This window comes from Saimiri boliviensis, chromosome X (genome assembly GCF_048565385.1).
Source record: "Saimiri boliviensis isolate mSaiBol1 chromosome X, mSaiBol1.pri, whole genome shotgun sequence".
Lineage (NCBI taxonomy): Eukaryota > Metazoa > Chordata > Mammalia > Primates > Cebidae > Saimiri > Saimiri boliviensis.
In genome coordinates, this window is record NC_133470.1 from 112,647,587 (window position 1) to 112,655,024 (window position 7,438).

Sequence of the window (7,438 nt, forward strand, 5' to 3'; positions counted from 1 at the left end):
TTCGTAGCAATTGTGAATGGGAGTTTACTTATGATTTGACTTTCTGTTTGTCTGTTATTGGTGTATAGGAATGCTTGTGATTTTTGCACATTGATTTTGCTTTTTAGCTTAAGGAGATTTTGGGCTGAGATGATGGGTTTTTTAAAAATATACAGTCGTGTCATCTGCAACCAGAGAAAATTTGACTTTCTCTCTTCCTATTTGAATACCTTTTATTTCTTTCCCTTGCCTGATTGACCTGGTCAGAACTTCCAGTACTGTGTTGAACAGGTGTGGTGAGAGAGGGCATTCTTGCCTTGTGCTGGTTTTCAAAGGGAATGCTTCTAGATTTTGCCCATTCAGTATGATATTGGGTGTGGATTTGTCATAAATATCTCTTATTATTTTGAGATACATTCCATTGATACCTAGTTTACTGAGTGTTTTTAGCATGAAGGGGTGTTGAATTTTATCAAAGGCCTTTTCTGCATCTTTTGGGATAATCATGTGGTTTTTGTCATTGGTTCTGTTTATATGATGGATTATGTTTATTGATTTGCATATGTTGACCCAGCCTTGCATCCCAGGGATGAAGCCGACTTGATCTTGGTGGTTAAGCTTTTTGATGTGCTGCTGGATTTGGTTTGCCAGTATTTTATTGAGGATTTTTGCATTGATGTTCATCAGGGATATCCTTGAGTACATAATTTTTAACAGTTTCTTTGAGTTAGGATCTAAATAAGCTCTGTATTATGATTTATTTATATGTGTTTATAGGTTATCTTCTTTTATTTTTTGGAAATTGTTTGTTGCAGACGCTAGGTCATGTGTCCTGAAGAGCTTCCCACAGCTTGGATTTTGCCACGTATGATGATGTTTAACATGTTCTTTTGTCATTATTGCCATCATCACTATTCTTCCTCCTCTTTTTCCTACTTCTTCCCTTCTTTCCTTCTGTTCCACTTTTTCTCTTTGTTTAACAAGAATACTTTATTGGAGGTATTTTTTTTCTTCTGTCAGAATGTGTATTATGTCCTGTGGTCTCTTTTTTTTCTGTGATGTTAGCAGGTGTTGATAGTCAATGACTAAATTTTTAATTCTCTATGTGTTGTAAAATGGATGATATGCTTTTCTTCTAGTGGCTTTATTTTTTTGGGTTTTACATTTATGTCTTTAATCCATCTTGAGTTAATTTTTATATAAGGTGTAAGGAAGTGGTCCAGTTTCAATTTTCTGCATATGGCTAGCCAGTTCTCCCAGCACCATTTATTAAACAGGGAATCCTTTCCCCATTTCTTGTCTTTGTCAGGTTTGTCAAAGATCACATGGTTGTAGGTGTGCAGTCTTATTTTTGAGTTCTCCCTTCTGTTCCATTCATCTATGTGTCTTTTTTTTGTACCAGTGTCATGCTGATTTGGTTACTGTAGCCTTGTAGTATAGTTTGAAGTTAGGTAGCATGATGCCTCCAGCTTTGTTCTTTTTGCTTAGTATTGTCTTGGCTATACAGATTCTTTCTTTGGTTCCATATGAAATTTAAAGTAGTTTTTTCTAATTCTGCAAAGGAAGTCACTGGCAGCTTGATGGGAATAACATTGAGTCTATAAATTACTCTGGGCAGTATGGTCATTTTCATGATATTGATTCTTCCTATCCATGAGCCTCAAATGTTTTTCTATTTGTTTGTGTCCTTTCTGAATTTCTTGACAGTGGTTTGTAGTTCTCCTTGTAGAGCTCTTTAACCTTCCAGGTTAGTTGTATGCCTAGGTATTTTATTCTTTTTGTGGCAATTGTGAATGGCAGTTCATTCTTGATTTGAGTCTCTGCCTGGCTGTTGTTGCTGTACAGAAATGGTAGTGATTTTTGCACAATGATTTTGTATCCTGAGACTTTACTGTGGTTTCTTACCATCTTAAGAAGCTTTTGGGCTGAGATGATGGGATTTTCTAGATATAGGATAATGTCATCTGCGAACAATGATAATTTGACTTCTCTTCCTGTTTGAATAACCTTTATTTCTTTCTCTTGCCTGATTGCCCTGGCCAGAACTTTCAATACTATGTTGAATAGGAGTGAAAGAGAGTGCATCCTTGTCTTTGCCAGTTCTCGAGGGGAATGCTTCCAGTTTGGGCCCATTCAGTATTATATTGGCTGTGGGTTTGTCATAGATGGGTCTTACTATTTTGATGTATGTTCCTTCAGTAGCTGATTTATTGAGAATTTTTACCATGAAGGGATATTGATTTCTTTTGAAGGCCTTTTCCACATCTATTGAGATAATCATGTGTTTTTTGTTTTTAGTTCTGTTTATGTGATGAGTCGTATTTATTGATTTGCATAAGTTGGACCAACCTTGCATCTAGGGGATGAAGCCTACCTGATTATCATGAATAAGCTTTTTGATGTGCTGCTGTATTCAGTTTGCCAGTATTTAGTTGAGGATTTTTGCATTGATTTTAATAAAGGATATTGGCCTGAAATTTTATTTTTTGTTGTATCTATGCCGGATTTTGGTATCAGGATGATCCTGGGCTCATACAATGAGTTATGTAGGAGTGCCTCCTTTTCAATTGTTTGGAATAGTTTTAGTAGAAATGGTACCAGCTCTTCTTTGCACTTCTGTTATAATTCACCTGTGAATCTATTTGGTCCTGGCTTTTTTTTTTTTTTTTTACTGCCTCAATTTCAGAACTCATTATTGGTCTATTCGGGGATTCAATTTCTTTCTGGTTCAGTTTTGGAAGGGTGTATGTGCCCAGAAATTTATCCATTTCTTCTTGATTTTCTAGTTTATGCTCATAGAGGTGTTTATAGTTTTCTCTGATGGTTGCTCGTATTTCTGTGGGGTCATTTTATTATTGTTTTTTTCCCAAAAAAAGACTAGATTTGTTGAGTTTTTGAAGGATCTTTCATGTCTCTATCTTCTTCAGTTCTGCTCTGATTGTGGTTATTTCTTGTCTCTGCTAGCTTTGGGGTTTGTTGCTCTCTCTTCTCCAGCTCTTTTAGTTGAGATGGTAGGTTTTTGAGATCTGTCTAGCTTTTTGATGTGAGCATTTAGTGCTGTAAATTTCCCTCTTAATATTGCATTAGCTGTTTCCCAGATATTCTGGTACATTGTATTTTTGTTTTTATTAGTTTCAAAGAACTTCTTGATTTCTCTCTTAATTTTATTATTTACCCAAGCGTCCTTCAGGAGCAAGTTGTTCAATTTCCATGTAGTTGTGTGGTTTTTACTGAATTTCTTAATAATGAGTTCTAATTTGATTGTGGTGTGGTCTGAGAGACTGTTTGTTATGAGTTCAGTTCTTTTGCATTTGTTGAGTAATGTTTTACTTTCAATTATGTGATCAGTTTTAGAGTAAATGCCATGTGGTGATGAGAAGAAGCTATATTTTGTTGTTTTGGGTGGAAAATTTTGTAGATATCTATCAGGTCTACTTGATCCAGAGCTGAGATCATGTCCTGAATACCTTTATGTTAATTTTCTGCCTTAATGATCTGTCTAATATTGACAGTCGGGTGTGAAGTATCCCACCATTATTGTGTGGGAGTCTAAGTCTCTTTGTAGGTCTCTAAGAACTTGCTTCATGAGCCTGAGTGCTCCTGGATTGGGTGCATATATATTTATGATAGTTATCTCTTTTTGTTGAATTGAACCCTTTACCATTATGTAATACCCTTCTTTGTCTTTTTTGATCTTTGTTGGTTTAAAGTCTATTTTGTCAGAAACTAGGATTGCAACTCCTGCTTTTTTCTGCTTTCCATTTGCTTGGCAATTTTTCCTCTATCCTTTTATTTTGAGCCCATGTGTGTCTTTACATGTGAGATGGGTCTCTTAAAGACAGCGTACTGAGGGGTCTTGGCTCTTTATCCAGCTTACCATTTGCAGAATTATTTTCAATTAGTTTCTTTCAAAAATCCTCTTTATGAGTTGCAGATAAACAACAATTCATGGCAATCTTCTGAAAGATAGTGAAGAGGTGAGATTGCCATGGAAACCAAGTCTGTTTCATGGAATTCTTACTCTTCTCTCTGTAGACCTCATGACTGTGATATATGAACTGAGAGAGGGCAGCACTGTCAAAACATACATGGAAGAGAATTTAATAAAAGAGAGCTCCGTGTACCTATCATCCTGAATTCACATGTTAATAATTCATGCTACTTGCTTTGCATATTTTTATTTATTAAATAAAATATTATAGATAGAGGTCAAGTCCAATTTGTATTTCTTCCTAATCATTCTCTTCATTCTCAGAAGAACCATATCCTGAAGTTAGTGGACATTCTCATTCATTTTCATATATTTAATTTTACTACATATGTATGTACACAGACAAAAATCTAGCGTCATTAATGAGTGTCAATTAACTTTATATAAATGTTTAAAAATGTATATAAATCTATCATTCTGTACAAAGAATTTGACAACTTCCTCACCATTATGTTTGTGAGATTCACCCATGTTAATACTTGTAACTCTTCTTTCATTTTAACAGTTACATATTATTACACTGTATGAATATATACATTTTATCTATTCATTCACCTCTTCTTGAATATTTACATTGTTGTCATCTTTTCATTGTTTCAAACAAAGCTGCAATGAACAAATTTTCCTGAGCATATGTGTTTCTTTTTTTGTTTGTTTGAGACAGTCTTGCAGACTCTCAATCTCAGCTCACTGCAACCTCTGCCTCCTGGACTCAAGCGATTCTCCTGCCTCAGCCTCCAGAGTAGCTGGGATTATGGGTGCATGCCACCATGCCCGGCTAATTTTTATATTTTTATTAGAGATGGGGTTTTGCCATGTTGACCAGGCTGGTCTCGAACTTCTGAACTCAAGTGATCTGCCCACCTTGGCCTCCCAAAGTATTGGGATTACAGGTATGAGCCACTATGCCCAGCCCTGAGTTTTTCTAGAGCAGTAGTTCTCCAATTTTTTAGTTTTACTCTGAAAAATTTTTGAAGACCCCAAAGAGCTTTTGTTTATCTGAATTAAATATATTATTATTTACTATATTAGAAATTAAAACAAAAATTAAACAATTTATGTATTCATTTAAAAGTGACAATACAATTACAAGTTTGCACAAATTATTTTATGAAAATAACTATATTTTTCAAAACAAAAAATTTAGTGAGAAAAGTAATGTTGGCTTATATTTTTTGCAAATCTTTTTGAATTCTGTCTTAATAGAAAAGAGGTGGATTCTCTTATCTGTTTCTGCATTCACTCTGCTGTGATATATTGTTCTCGGTGAAATTTAGAAAGTCCTTTCTCACACATATATGTAGTTTGGAAAAGACAGGAGTTTTTAAGTAGTCTATGCAGAGAATTGTGGATGGTTTTTGATATTATACCAAAATTGGACAATTGGTGTTGATATTCACTCAGGGTGGCTGGCAAAATATTAATGATATATTAGGAAAAGTTATAGAATAGTCTCAAACGTTTTGGAAGGCCAAAAGATTTTATTGGGACAGGCCGAAGGTGGCAGGTCCATTAAGTTAGGGAGAGGATAGGGACGAGGCTTTCCCATTTTAAGTCTGTTTACCCCACATCCCTTTGTCTCTACTCTGTTTATTCATGTTAATTTTGTGCTGTAGCCCTCTCAGGGGGAGATCAAAGAGTAATTACCTGTTAATAGTGTTTACTCCGGGCCTGGAACCTAAAGCTTTTATCATTAGTATAACCACTCTTTTAACCGTGTTAATTATCTACAGGTGTGTTAACTTAGAACCTCTCTTGTAAAATCTTGATGGAAAAATAAAAATAAAAATAAGAAGAAAAGAAAATCTTGACGGAATAAATGTGTGGATGGACAGAGTGTCTTGGTCGATTGGTTGTATTTTGCTCTCTGAAAGCAGCCAACAGTCATCCCTAGCCCACTTGTATCACTGTAATGGTGTAAGAGTGCATTCATTCATCCTTTGTTGAGTCGGGTCTGTAAGCCAAACTTCTGCAGGTGGTGACCAGCATCTCAAATTGGAAGTTTCTTGGAGGTTAGTTCCAATATGCAAACTGAAACTGTATCAGTGAACTGTTTGTGTTTTCATATATGAAAAATCCATTTGCCCGTGCTCACCTGGAATGGAATTTTTATGTATACATGATTTTGTAGCATCATACATTGATTATTTAAAAAATATTGCTTCACTGAGCTATGCAGACCTTTTCAAAAATTGACATATTTTGTGGCACAATACTAAAAATATTTTATTTGTTACTATCACAATTGATCTTATCAGGAAAGTATTTATATTTCAGAAAGCTGTAAAGCTTATGGTGGCAGATACAAGTTTTCTTTTTTCCTAAGTTTCAAATACTTATGAATGAGTGTAACCTCCAACACAATACATCAACATGATTTCAGGCATTTAGGGAATAAAGATTTCTTAGTTAAGTGGAAAATTGTGGAGATGGCTTCTGGAAGACCTTCATTCTAAGGTAGTTTTACAAGACCTTCTTTCTTTGGTTTGCTGTAATCCACATTAACTGAGTAGAACTTGTATTGATCACTGGGACCCAGTTTGTTCCTGGGCTCTGGGTTATTCTTTCTGTCCCATGTAACATCTGGATTGAACAATGCTGGATGCAAGACATACAGTGCTACTCCAGTACCTCCATCTCCAGTAAGCTCAAAGAGAATCATGCTCAGTTGCTTCTTGGCTTGATTGAGGATATGGTAGAGCATATTTGCAGCAGCAGCCTCTGATTCAAAAGGAGAGAACAAGTCCAGCTACCAGACCCTGGATTAAATAGCATCTACTACAAGTTTTGTAAAACACAAATTTTTACGTGAAAACTTGAATTTTGTAATTGACAAATATTGCTGTCAGTTGGTTTCCTTGAAGTGACAGGCTCACTTTGTTAATTTTAGAGACACATCTGCCAAAAACCCAAGTCTGAATAACCAAAGTTTGTCTGTCAGTAATTCTTTTCACTACAAATGGTGTTTCGTGAAAACTGTTGCTTTTAAATTGCACAAGTGTTTGTCTGTGAGGCAATGATTATACTTCAAGCCGTAGCAGAAGTGCTTTATGCATCTTTTCCATTTGTCATACAAAATATTTAAAGACCGTGTTCTCAAGGGTCAGTATTTCTAACATGAATACTTTTCACTGCTCCATATAAGACAAGTGCAACTGACGTTTTTAATAAAACAGCCTATGGTGGTAACAAGCACAATGCCTACTAGTACTATTTTGTGCCACTGCCTCAATTTGTGCTAAGGCACCAGTAGTCTTACGCACTATATTAGTTTCCTAGGGTTGCTGTTACAAACTACTACAAATTTTGTTACTTGAAACAACAGGCATTTATTCTTTAGTTCTGTAGGTCAGAAGTCTGAAATGAGTTTCACTGGGCAGAAATCAAGCTATCAGCAGGGTCCACTCTTTCCAGAGACCTTAGGGCAAAGTTTTTTTCCTTGCCTTTTCCAGATTCTGAAGCTGAGTT

The 7,438-nt window shown here is 35.5% G+C and overlaps 1 pseudogene; it reads right to left on the reverse strand.

Annotated features, from left to right (window-relative positions):
- Window positions 1-6,422: 6,422 nt before the first annotated feature.
- On the reverse strand, window positions 6,423-6,674 carry LOC120361834 (cytochrome c oxidase subunit NDUFA4 pseudogene; annotated as a pseudogene).
- Window positions 6,675-7,438: the final 764 nt, after the last annotated feature.